The following is a 13,409-nucleotide window of genomic DNA, read 5'->3' on the forward strand; positions in this document are numbered from 1 at the left end:
CACCAGTTAGAATGGGCATCATCAGAAAATCTACAAACAACAAATGCTGGAGAGGGTGTGGAGAAAAGGGAACCCTCTTGCACTGTTGGTGAGAATGTGGAGTGATACAGCCACTATGGAGAACAGTGTGGAGGTTCCTTAAAAAACTACCAATAGAATTACCATGTGACCCAGCAATCCCACTACTGGGCATATACCCAGAGAAAACCATAATTCAAAAAGACACACGCACCCCAATGTTCATTGCAGCACTGTTTACAATAGCCAGGTCATGGAAGCAACCTAAATGTCCATTGACAGATGAATGGATAAAGAAGATGTGGTACATATATACAGTGGAAAATTACTCAGCCATAAAAAGGAACAAAATGGGGTTATTTGTTGAGACGTGGATGGATGTAGAGACTGTCATACAGAGTGAAGTAAGTCAGAAAGAGAAAAACAAAATATCGTGTATTAACGCATATATGTGGAACCTAGAAAAATGGTACAGATGAACCGGTGTGCAGGGCAGAAAATGAGACCCAGATCAGGGCAGAAATTGAGACACAGATGTAGAGAACAAACGTATGGACACCAAAGGGGGAAAGCAGCAGGGGGATGGGGATGGTGGTGTGATGAATTTGGCGATTGGGATTGACATGTATACACTGATGTGTATAAGATGGATGACTAATAAGAACCTGCTGTATAAAAAAATAAAATTCAAAAAAATATTTGCTTTTCAAAGAAAATAAGATAGAGCAAAAATGATGGATTCGTGTGTTAAAATTATGAACTATTTTGTTGAAGTAACATTTCTAAGGGAAATTATTTGGGATATCATTTGGAATCTTTATATTTAAATTTTCTTGAGTAATCGATTTCCTATGGGTCTTTGGGAAATGTGGAAAAAAATTCCCTAAGCATACTTATAAATATTTATAAGACATTCTTGGGCTCCAGGTTTAAGGAGCACACATGTGACTCTTTCTCCTTGAGCTGCCCACCCCCTTCCAATATTCCCAGGGCCCAGCTCCTCTCTTGTTTCACTTCCTTTATCTTAAAGAAACTGAAGCCCCTGAGAACCCACCTGAAACTGTGCAAAGGCTGTGATCTGAGGATTGAGAGTGGGCGCTCACAAGCCCCACCCTACTTTCTCAGCATGTGGTGCTAAAGCCCTAAGCAGCGTGCTGGCATTACTCTGCTTTGCTTGGTGGGAATGTGACTGCCAGTTACACAAGATAGATTTGTCTACTGACAAAGAAATGTCCTGATAGAAACCGTACATCCGTACATTTTTGCCTTTTGATATGACAACTGCTCAGACTTTTTCACTTTTAATTTGCAGTGACATTTAATAGGCAGTTTTTATCAGAAGGAATATATTTAGGTCACAGTTACGTGGAAAAACACATAGACTATGTGAAATCCCAGGCTTTCTCCTAGAATATTCAAAATGCTCCTCAAAAGTTAGTTAGTACAGGGACTTCCCTGGTGGTCCAATAGTTAAGACTCCGTGCTTCCAGTGCAGGGGGCGAGGGTTTGATCCCTAGCCAGGGAACTAATATACCACTTGCTGGGTGGCATGGGCAAAAAAAAAAAAAAAAAAAAAAAGTTAATTAGCACAATAAAGACGGCCAGCAACTGACTGAATAAACAGAATGTCATTTAGTATTTTAAAAACACAGATTCTGGGAGTAGAAGCTACCAACAAAATATCCGGAAATCTGAGTTAACAGATCTACTTTGCATACTTGATACTAATAAATATTTACCCATTCCTCCTTCTTCCCAGACAGAGGGAACTGGCTGATGATTGTTAAGGGGACAAAGGGAGATGGACGAGGGAAAGTGAAAGGTACGGTGGAGGGGCTGGGAGACATCGCTGTGAGGGCAGCAGTACTTTGAGTTCTTAAACGCTCTTCGGGTTTTGGATTTAAGGAGCCCAGAAGTTTGGAGATGCTACTGACATCAAAGAGAAATGACCTGCTTTCAGCCTGAAGGCAGTCCCGTGGGGCTTTGTCCTAATTGCGTGGTTTGCAGCTCAGTAGGTAGAATAAATGCTGAAGAAACCAACACTTAAAAGTGTTTGTGACAGGGTACTAAAGGCGTAGACACATTTTGTTTGTTTTGAGCCCAGACAAAATGTTTTCTAGCTTTTTATAGGGAATTTTGTAGCATTGTTGATGTGGTGCTTGTACATTTCGGCAGCTCCGAAGCCTTGTGCTAAAATAGCTCTATCTTCCCAGGACAAGTAATTAAGCTGTACAGAGAGGGTTGTCACTGCTTTCCAGCTACTTGACAGCTAACATGCCTGGAAACGGCAAATATCGCCATTCATGTGCTAACAGAAAAGGCTGTTTTTATTTCCAAACATCACACGCTGTTAATATGAGGTGCTTACACATCGGTGAAATTTGGTGAGAAGTATAGTTAGGAAAATAATAGATTTTAACGCTATTATAAAAATATTTTCAGTAAACTATTTGGAAGGCCTTTCCATATATATTCTCTCTCTATATATGAAATATTCTCGTATTGCTTCTGTAATTTTATACCATTTAAATACATTTTAATGCATACATTTTATTAAAAATCTTTTAAACTGACTCTGTAGTTAACATTTTATTTTTATGAGCTCAAAAGGTGAGTCAGTAACAGAAACCTAAGAAATGGTGGCTTAATGTGCTGCGGGGTTTTAGTTCTCATATAATTAGTCCAGGGCTGGTGCAGTAGCTTAGCGATACCTTCAAGAACCAGGGCACCTTTAACCTCCTGCCCCTGGAGGTTTTCTCTGCTGTAGACAAAAGACAGCTGCTCCAACTCCGACTATTCTATTGGCATTTTAGAAAGGAAGAGAATGAGGGATGGGAATTAGAAGAAATCAAGGAGAAAAGGGGGCCCTTGAGCAAAGCAGGACTTTCTCAAAAATCTGCAACAGGCTCCTGCTTCAGCTAATTGACTAGCATCAGGGAGGTTTGGGAAATGCAGCTTTGTACAGCTGCACGCCGTGATCCAAACACACTGTTAGTGAGGAAGAAGGTGGGAAAGGAGAATGTGAAGACGGAGAGCCAAGCTTGCCAAGCTGTGCTTCCCCCTGGAGGGGGATGATGGTCAGCCTTCTGATTGGATTTCTTAGGATAAGGAGGCCACGTTACTGAAAATGGGGTCTCACAGCTTTCAAACCAATACTCAAGAGGCAAGGTTGGTGGAAAGGGAAGTTTGCTTTGTTTCAGAGGCTGGCAACCGGGGCAGAGGGGAGAGGGGGAAGGGCAGACTTTTGTCCAAAGGCCAGCTGCCTGCTGCCAGTCAGTGGGCAAGAGCTTTGAAAGGGGAGTTTCAGGGGTTTATGGCTGGAGGGAGGGGCTGCAGGCCGAAACATCACAGTCAGCTCTGACGGTCGTCTTGAAATTGGTCCTGCGGTCATCTGATCAGTGTCATCTTGATTGTTTTAAGTACAGTGAATCTTCAGTTCCAGGGTCAGTTTATTCCTATTTCTTTGAGGCCGGTTCTTGGAATTGTGGCAGCTTATGTCATGGCTACAGCCTGATCGTCATGTAGTTAACTTCTTCCACCTGGTGAGGGTCTCGGTATCTATAAGACAGCTCACAGGATAGGGCTCAGGATGTTATCTATAGCCCTTGAGGAGGAACTAAAGGTCCCTGGCTTTGCTTAATGACTAAATTATTATTATTTGGTCTTGTTTGACTGTTTTCCTTTGTTTCTGCATTTTCTCACTTCTCTGATTAAACTTGTTCTTTGGCTAACGTTTTTATACAGACAAAAGTCAGGCTGAGGACATGCGGGGAAGGACCATAGGGTCCTGTTCTGTTCCGGCTATCCATATGGGTTCAAAGTGCTGCCTGACGGGTACTTTCCTTCCTGGCGTTAGAGCAGGCATATTTTCCCATTTCAGTGCCCATAGATATTCTTCGAATCACTTTCAGTGTCTATATTAATTTCCATTACCTGAATACCCAATCCCCGTTTTGGAAATTTGGGTGGTTTCCAACAGTCACTTTTTTGTTTTTTTTAGGTTGCCATATTGGGTTTTTTTTTTTTTTAACATCTTTATTGGAGTATAATTGCTTTACAATGGTGTGTTAGTTTCTGCTGTATAACAAAGTGAATCAGCTATACATATACATGTATCCCCATACACCCTTCCTCTTGCGTCTCCCTCCCTGCCACTGTCCCTATCCCACCCGTCTAGGTGGTCACAAAGCACCGAGCTGATCTCCCTGTGCCATGCGGCTGCTTCCCACTAGCTATCTATTTTACGTTTGGTAGTGTATATATGTCCACGCCACTCTCTCACTTCGTCCCAGCTTCCCCCTCCCCCTCCCCGTGTCCTCAAGTCCATTCTCTACGTCTGTGTCTTTATTCCTGTCCTGGCCCTGGGTTCTTCAACAGTCACTTTTGAAAACAAAAGTTCAGTGAATGTCTTTGTAGACATATTTTTGTGTACATCCATGACTTGGTTCTTAGGATTCAGTCCTGTAAATGAAGTTATGGGGTCAAATTTATGCATCTATTTCATGCTTTTGTTGTCATTGCTCAATTGTTCTTTGACAAAGTTCTCTCCAGCTGCAGTGTTTCAAATTGCTTACTTCCAAGCGTACTATCAGCTTTATGGGGATTATGTTTTTACTGTTTGCCCATTTCACTGGTGAAAACCACCTAGAATTCTGAATGACTCTAAGAAGATGAGTGCATACAGTTTGCACAAGGTGAGGCCCATGTAGATGGATGGTGTAACCCTCTCAGCTGAGGGATCACAGGAGCCGCTGGGGGCAGGGGCGTGATTGTGCAAGAGCAAGTAGTGGGTCCTTCCCCGGTGCACGTCCCCACTGTGTCAGTGATGGAGCATCAGTCCTTTCCCCCCAAGGACACCCCAGTGACTTCTGCAAGTCCTTAGAGTGCTCTGTGTGTCCCCACAAATAAGCCTGCCTCCTGGTGGGCCCATCACCACTGGCCCACGAGCTCTGCCTGCAAAGCCCCTGGAGGACCCTCCTGCTGCCTCAGTCTCACAAGGACACTGTAGACCCCTGGGAGGTCTCAGAGCTGCCGGACCTCCAGGCTGCAGGCTGGCGCTGGGCAGAGGCCAAGAGAGAAGGCGCCTTTCCTCTCACTCAGAGGTGGCCTTAAAGCATCGAATTTTCAAGGAAAATTCTCCACCTGAGCCTGTGCAGCTCAAGGTGGAGAGGCAGGGGTGCTGGGACTGGAAGCTTTATTCTCGCACATGTGTGACCGTCACATGGAAACGGGGCTGTCGCCTAAAACATCTACCTGTGACCTTTCCATGTGACCTGAGCTTCTTCACTGGGCTCTAGGGGTGAGCATCCTGACGGAGAGGGAGCCAGGCCCAGAAGTACCACTTCCACCACACCCTGCTCATAGAGACGGTTACTACAACAGCCCAAGTTCAAGGGAAGGAGAAGTATGCTCCAGCTACGTGTGGGGTGCCGCAAAGTCCTGGAAAAATACATGTGAGACCAGAAACATGACTGCAGCCTCATCTGGAAAATAGCACCTACAACACTGATGCGTCATCAGTATCACCTGCGGGTTGCCACCAAGCTGCCCCATTTTGGGGGACTCCTTTCCTGCTCTTCTGATCAGCAATTTTCCTCTAAATATAGGTTCTCGAATTTGAGTCACTTATGGGGTAATTGAGGGCAATTAATGACAGCACGATGAGTTCCAGCGAAGCATGAATAAAGCTTTAACGTGAACACAGTTTCAGAATCTCTCACACAGCTTCTGCGGGAATGTGCAAATCGTACAAATGTAAAATCACAAGCTTCTTATTTCAAAGTACAACGTGATCCCTGGGAAATTCTTTCTGAAGTTGCCATCTAAGTCTACTCCGTCTGCCATAGCAAGAAACCACAGACCTGGCAGCTGACAGAACAGAAATTTATTTTCTCACTCTTCTGGAAGCTGGACATCTGAAATCAAGGGGTCACAGGGTTGGTTTCTTCTGAGGGCTTCTTTCCTTGGCACAGAGATGATCGTCTTCTGGTGTCTTCACGTGATCTTCCCTCTGTGTGTGTCTGTGTCCTAACTTCCTCTTCTTATAAGGACACCAGTCCTATTGAATCAGGGCTCACCTTGGTGACTTCATTTTACCTTAATCACCTCTTTAATGACTCCATCTCCAAATACAGTCACATTCTGAGGTCCTGGGGCGATGATTTCAGTGTATGAATTTTTTTTTTAAAAAGCTGTTTATTTTTTAATTTTAATTTTATTTTTTAAATATTTTTTTGGCCACGCCGTGAGGCATGTGGGATCGAACCCACGCCCCTTGCATTGGAAGCACAGTGTCTTAACTGCTGGACCACCAGGCACGTCCCTCAGTGTATGAATTTTGAGGGGACACAATTCAGCTCATAAGAGTCTCCATTGTAGAAAGTCTTATGACAGTGACCTCGTAGGATACTCTGGGGTCACGTTTCCATCTGCCTTCTGGACATCTCGAGTTTGATAATCTTCCTTTACTGACTCTCTCCTTATCCTGATTTTTCTGTTTCTATTTATACGACTTTGGTCTCTCCAGGCACCAGGACAAAAATGAATAAATAAAAAGCAAACAGCAACAACAAAATCCCAGATCCTCAGTGTTAAGCGTGCTTTCTTTTTCTACCCCGTTTCTCACTAAGTCCTAATATTATTCCTCTGAAGTGATTCTCACTTTGCCCCTTCCACTTCCTCACCCAACTTCAGGCCTTTCTCTGTCTCACCCTCTGGCAGGATTATTTCTTTTCTCCTAACTGTAATTCAGTGATGTTTCCCGTGCAGTGCTTGACTTAATACTGCCCTACTCTTTCCTTTCCGAAGTGTGCTCTGAGCATCCTGTGATTCTGGGGCGCCGTGTGGGGTGACTGTTGCTTTTCACAGACCATTTCCTGGCTCCTTCTGGAAACATGATAAGATGGCAATTTCTGCCTCTTTGAACATGAGTGTCATAGTTGGCTTTCACCAATGGAATGTGAGAGGAAGTGACCAATGGAATGTGAGAGGAAGTAACCAAAGTTACTTCCCGGTAGAAGTCTTAAGACGTAGTGTGTCATTTGCCATGCTTCTCTCTTCCTCTGCCCCAGTGTCTGGTCATAATCCCGAGGATGTCTGCTGCATAGGCCTGGGTCCAGGGCAGGGCCCCTCCATGAACGGCGGGTGTAGCCTGGGCAATGAACAAACCTTTACTGTTTTAAGTCACCATCATTAGGGGATGGTTTGTTAGGTCTGCATATCCCAGCCCCACCACTTACAACAGGCTGTCCATCATGGGTCCTCACCTCTCCACCACAGGGGTGCATCTATGGCCCAGGCTGACTAAAGTCAATTACCCTTCTCCTCCAGGGCTCAGTAAGACCTGGCACCCTAAAGGGACCAATCTGAGATGGATGGGAAGCGATACCGGAGAGAGAATATATCTTCCCTTCTGAGCTCCTAGGTGGTAAATATCACGTAAGCTTAGAGTGACAGCACCTCCTTGCCTGCCACGTGCAGAAAATGTGCCTGAGAGAAAAACCAACACAAAGGAAAGAACCAAGAGATGCGGGGCAAAATCTCTCACAGATTTCTGGTGACGTGGCTTTAGTATTTGGATTCAGAAATGAGCACAGCCTCTGGACTTTGTGTGGTAGGGATAGACCTTGCTTTGTGTTTAGAAGTGAGAGCTGAGTTTCTTATTCTCCGACCCCCATTAATTCTCATTTCCCTCCATCCCCCACCAATAAGATAAGTCTGTAAGAGTACGTGTCAGTCTATAGATCAGGTGTATGACTCTTCTAGATTACTCTTTCTAAACTATCCGTTTCATCTATGACTGCCTTTTACTTAAGTATTTCCAATGTTTCCAGCTTTTTGCAGAAGGAGCTCCTCAGTCCAAGCTCCACCTTGGACATGGCGGACCCTGACCTGCTGCTGTCCTCTCCGTGCTCATAGCCCCTTGGTGCTCTGCAGGAACCTCATCCTTTGGTCAGAGCACTTTGCTCGTAGGTCACTTGAGCATCCTTTACACTGCATTGTGTCCATCCTTTTCCTTCTCTGAAACATGCTCAACTCCATTCAGAGAACTTAAACCTCTTCTTCCTGACTCAGATCAAAAGCCTAACTTTCAATAAGGCTCCCTTGGTTTCTAATCTTGACCTTGGGAAATAACGTGTATCTCCCATCAGTTGTAGGAACAGCTTGATGTATTAGGAGGAAGCAGAAACCTGCATTTCTCAATTGCTGACCATGGTCTTGGTGACTTGAGTTTGTGCCTTTGTTGGTTAATTTGGAGCAATATTACCCATCTTCTTCTATTCTGCAGACTTGCTGAGAAAACCAGCAAGAGTTTATGTTTAAGAGCAGACTGTGTAGACTGAGAATTTTCAGCAGTGCTTCTCTGTCACTGCGTGGTTTGGTGGTTATTTGTGTGTGTATCATCTCTCACCGATTGTAACTTTTCCAAGGAAAGATCAAGGTGGCCGCGTCCTTAAAGTACCCCATTGATCAGTGTCTTGAACGCAAAAGGGCTATAATATACTCTACTCCTTCGAAAAACAAATCCTAGAAGAATATGGTTGAAAGGCAGCTGTATCTAACTGCACTTATACACTCTAGATTTTAGAAATTTGTACCATTAAAGAAAACTTCATTCCAATGAAAGGTTTACAAAAGTTTTATAATATTTAGGAAAATGATACCTTTGGCAAAATCAATGTAAAATAGCCCTGTGCTTTACAGTGACCACTTCGAAATATGTTTTGGTACTGCCACTTTGATTTCTGTCATCTTATGATTGTCTCCTGGATTCGAGATAATACAATTGATATGAACTAAAAAATATGCATCTTCCTAAAATAAAAAACAGACAAAAATTGCATTCACAACTTAATTCCAATAGCTAGTTGGAATCTCAGATTGTACTGCACTGGGGAACACCCCTCCCCTTTGTCACTGTCAGGAATAAAATCTATGGGTCTTGGCTTCTGTGCCCTGGAGAAGAATAGAAATTTGGGGTGGCATGTGCTTTGTGCTTCCTCAGTCATACAGCCATTTATGATCATCGATGAGCTCCTCAATCATAACAAACTTCTGACTGCAGCTGCAAACATCTCATTTTCATTGTCTTTCCAGACCGAGGCACAACCTTTACCATATTATGAAACTCTTGGAAGCTGTGTTTATGGTGTTATGAATCTCATCTTGACCTGTGTTGGTCCCTAATGTTTTTAAAGAACAAAGTACCACAGCTTGCATTGCCTTTGGGCCTAATCTGGTTACAGCCCCATCATTCCACCCCTGAGGAAGCTGAGGCAGGAGGGCAAAGTGACCTTCCAGGTCGCAGGTCTCACTCGGGCAGAGTTAGGGCTGGGACCCTCTCTTCTTAAGTTCAGTGTCCTGGGGCGGGGGGGGTCTCCTGAGTGTGCATCTGGCCTAACACACATTGTAGCAGCCTGTGTGGGAGGGTTTATGCCGGCTGTCTCCCTCCTATCAGTGTCACTCAGGTGCCTAAGGTGCCCCCTCTCAGTTCAGCCAGGCAAAGGGCATGAAGTGCTATGGGTTGCCTGAAGCCACAGACACCCGTGCCCCATGCTTGGGGCTGTCATCATACTTATCCTAGTTGCCTACAGACAAGACTGATCTTCCATCTGGATTAAAGAGATGTATCAATACACTTGTCCTTTGGGTTGTGCACAAGTCTGTGAAGCTCTGTTGCACTTGATGTGGGTTTGGAGGATTTCAGGGAACCAGGAGTGTTGAAGTAAAGAGATGCCTGTAGACTGAGCCAAGTGTATTTTATCAAAAGAGCAGAGAGCAGATCTGTGGAGCACAAGTGTGCATTGCGACAAGTAAAAATATCAGCTTTTTTTCTAAGTTCTGGAAGAATTTTCTCTCTTAAATAAAAAGGATCTGTTCACCGGCAGCTGTTGCCCTGTTGAGGATGGGATGGGATTAAAGCATCCGTGAGGATCCTGGAACTAGTCCTTTCACATTCAAGAAGCCACGGTGGAGAGTCCACATCAGAGAGTCAACCCCCGTCATGGGGGCTGTTTGGGATCCGAGATGATCACAGACTCTGCCCTGCGGAAGCTCATACTTTATTATGTGTTTATGTAAGAACACCAGGGAGACATTGATAAGTTCCAGAAGAGTGGTAAAAAGTGATGGCTTAATTCAGAGGAGGGCCAGCCAGCTTCCCACTGGGTCCTGAAGAAGGAAAGAAGGAAGGTCATTTCTTCACGTCTTTTGACTTCAGGAAAGTGGCATAAGCAGCTGATTAGAAGGGGCTAACTTCACACCATGTGCTTTCCTGAGACTCACGTGGGGAAGAAAGTTTTACCTGCATTCTAATTTCAAACATGGATGCTCATTAGAGTTCTAGAAAGCCATCGCTTCACTTAAATATAGACTCTTCTTATATGGAAGGTCATGTGTGAGCCCGTGCATTAAAATATTTTGTGGTAAATAAAAATTAATTCTTAAAATTAGGGAGTCCATCATGCCTTAATTGATTTAAGAGACTGTTAAACTTTATGGAAGTTGATAACAGTGATGTAATCTGAAGTTGGACTTTAAGAAAACACCTTAGATCTTTGCCTCCTTACCCTCAACCATAAGTTAACTTTTCCTAAGCTCTTACGATGATTTTTATCTCATTTCCATTGGGAATGTCCATTGTGTTAGATCCAAGGACCGACATTACTGCAGAACTGAGAATAATGAGAGAGCCAACTGAAGAAAGGAAATGACACAAGGCAGCTTTAGCCTGTAGACTATTTTTCTCTCTATTGAATATCTATTTTCCCTCTTTTAGACTCTGTTCTTTATGAAAGAAAAGATTTTATCTCACTCATTCTTACATCCATTATATCTAACATGGTCTGTGGCATGCACAGGAGGTCTTTCCTGACAACTAGATTCAAAATGAGTAGGGGAATTTCCTGGTGGTTCAGTGTTTAGGACTCAAAACAAGTAAATGAATGAACAGGGACTTCCCTGGCCATCCAGTGGTTAAGACTTTGCCTTCCAATGCAAGGGGTGTGGGTTCGATCCCTGGTTGGGGAGCTAAGATCTCACATGCCTCGCAGCCAAAAAAACCAAATCATAAAACAGAAGCAATATTGTAACAAATTCAATAAAGGCTTTAAAAATGGTCCACAAGATATAATGAAAATCAAAATATATATTTAAAAAAGTGAATGAATGAATGAATGAACGAACAGGAGAACGTTCATCCTTTCTACTTTTAATAATGAACCATTCCATGTGTTGAAATCATATCCTAGGAATGCCTATCCCCACATCACTTGAATGTGCACAAAATGTAGACTGATGTTTTGTGACGACCACTCTAACTCAGCACACTGCAGACACACAAGGTGGAATTCACCGTCATGGCACAGGTAGTGGGCAATGTCCAGCCTTTTGTAGATAAGGTAGGGTATCGTTATGATACTCTAAATCTAGTGATTTTTGTTTAACTGAAGGAAAAGAGAATGAATAGCAGAAAGCAGATGTGAAGATTGAGGGGCTGGAAAACCTGTGAACTCAGGTGGCATGGAGGTAAGAACTAGATAACAATGAAGTAGGTAACACGGATGGGATTGCTCAGGAAGTAAGCATGTTCCTCTCACATGAAAGTAACACAGTTATTCACAATAGGAAGGACACCGTTATGTGTTAGAGAAAACTCATCATCACGCAGCTTGAGCAGCTTGTTTCTAGCGGAAACCCCAAGTATGGAGGAGACTTTTCAGCTTCTACTCAAAAAAAGAACACAGAGTGAGGTCCGCACTCTATATAGGGTTGCGGGCTCTGTTATCCTGCCACGACTGGATTGTGTTCAATTCCTGTTTCTACTGCGTATTTTAAATCTTGACCCTCTCTATATGTAGATATGTATCAATATCTCCATCTTTCTATGTATATGGAGTGAAGGGCAGGGCCTTTGACCGGAAGTTTGATCTTATCAGAAATGATGACTAGCCTGTGGGATGTCTGGCTTTTTGGAGAGAACTTGGAGAATGTTTTTCTATGGTTCATTAAGTTGGGAAAGAGATGTCTTGATCTTTTTATTTTATGAATACGTGCAGAAATGAAAAGACTTGAAGAGTCAGCAACGGAGTTTCAGCAAGACTCTTCTCCTGCTAAGTTGGATAGTGAAGCAAGTAGAGCCTTGAATGGTGGCCATCCAGTTTCACATTTTGGAAGGAAGGAGACAGTGTCATCTCCTCTATGAAAATGGAGGCACAAGAACGCAAATCAGTGTACAGCTTTGTTGTAGCACATTGTACCATGAATTAATATGAATACATTAATAAGGATTCTTTTTGTTGGTTTTGGAAATTTTTTTTTCTTAAAAAAAAGATCAAACAGTTTTCAAGTTTGAGAAGCATGGCATAACCTAAAAGAGTACAGCTTTCAAGCAGGAAGCCTAGGGGATCTTTTTTTTTTTTTTTTTTTAACCTAGCTGTGTGATCTGAAATGACACAACTAATCCTTTGTTATTTAAATGTTTTTATGCTAATGAAACGAATAGTCTCTTATTTAAGCCACAGGGAACTAGTTAGTCTGTATGCATATGTTTGTGCAAATTATACACCCTGATATTATGCGGTGAGAGTCGTCAAACCTCAATTTCTTCATTCATAGACACTGCTTTTCCAAATATTGGGTTGGCCAAAAAGTTCGTTCGGGCTTTTCTGTAAAATGTAACGGAAAACTTCAACGAAGTTTCGTCCAACCCGATACTTTCTTCTCCATCTATCCTATTGTATTCAACATTGAAAAAACAATTTTTACTTATCAAAATGTCCTTTTCAACTTGAAAACCCAAATTAACATGCCCCTGCTTTTATGATATTTTTCCCCTTTAGTCAGCGAAAGTTCCTTAAGCTTATGAGCTAAGCCTACGATTTTGTACTGTGGGAGTATTTACAATGATACTAAGCACATAGTAGATGACCAATGAATTGTCTTATCTAGTTAGCAGTAGCTTCAGCAGCAGTAGTAACTGTAGTCACTGCATAGATATTTTCAGCAATTTCACTGTTTTAAAATTTGCTGCTTAACTCTTCCTAAGTTTTATTTTAACTAGAGAATTAGTGAGGGGATTTATAAAATATTCAACATTTGTTTTGTGTTTTGCCAAGAGAGAAGTGATCATTTTTATGCAGTAGAATTGCAAAGAAGACTTTCTCTCTTTATACTCACTAAGTTGCAAAGGTAAGAAAATAACCTATATCAAATTTATTCACTCAGTTTAATTCAAATTTACACATTTATAGGTGATATTAACATTGGCTTTAAGTAATAATATTTAAGTCAAGAAACAGGAGTTTATGGATGACTAAGAATTTTTCAGTTTTAAGGAATAGAAATAAACTCTGGTTAAATCAAGGATACAGGAAGTTTTTATAGGGCTATGA

The sequence above is a fragment of the Physeter macrocephalus genome, chromosome 8 (genome assembly GCF_002837175.3).
Source record: "Physeter macrocephalus isolate SW-GA chromosome 8, ASM283717v5, whole genome shotgun sequence".
Taxonomy (NCBI): Eukaryota; Metazoa; Chordata; class Mammalia; order Artiodactyla; family Physeteridae; genus Physeter; species Physeter macrocephalus.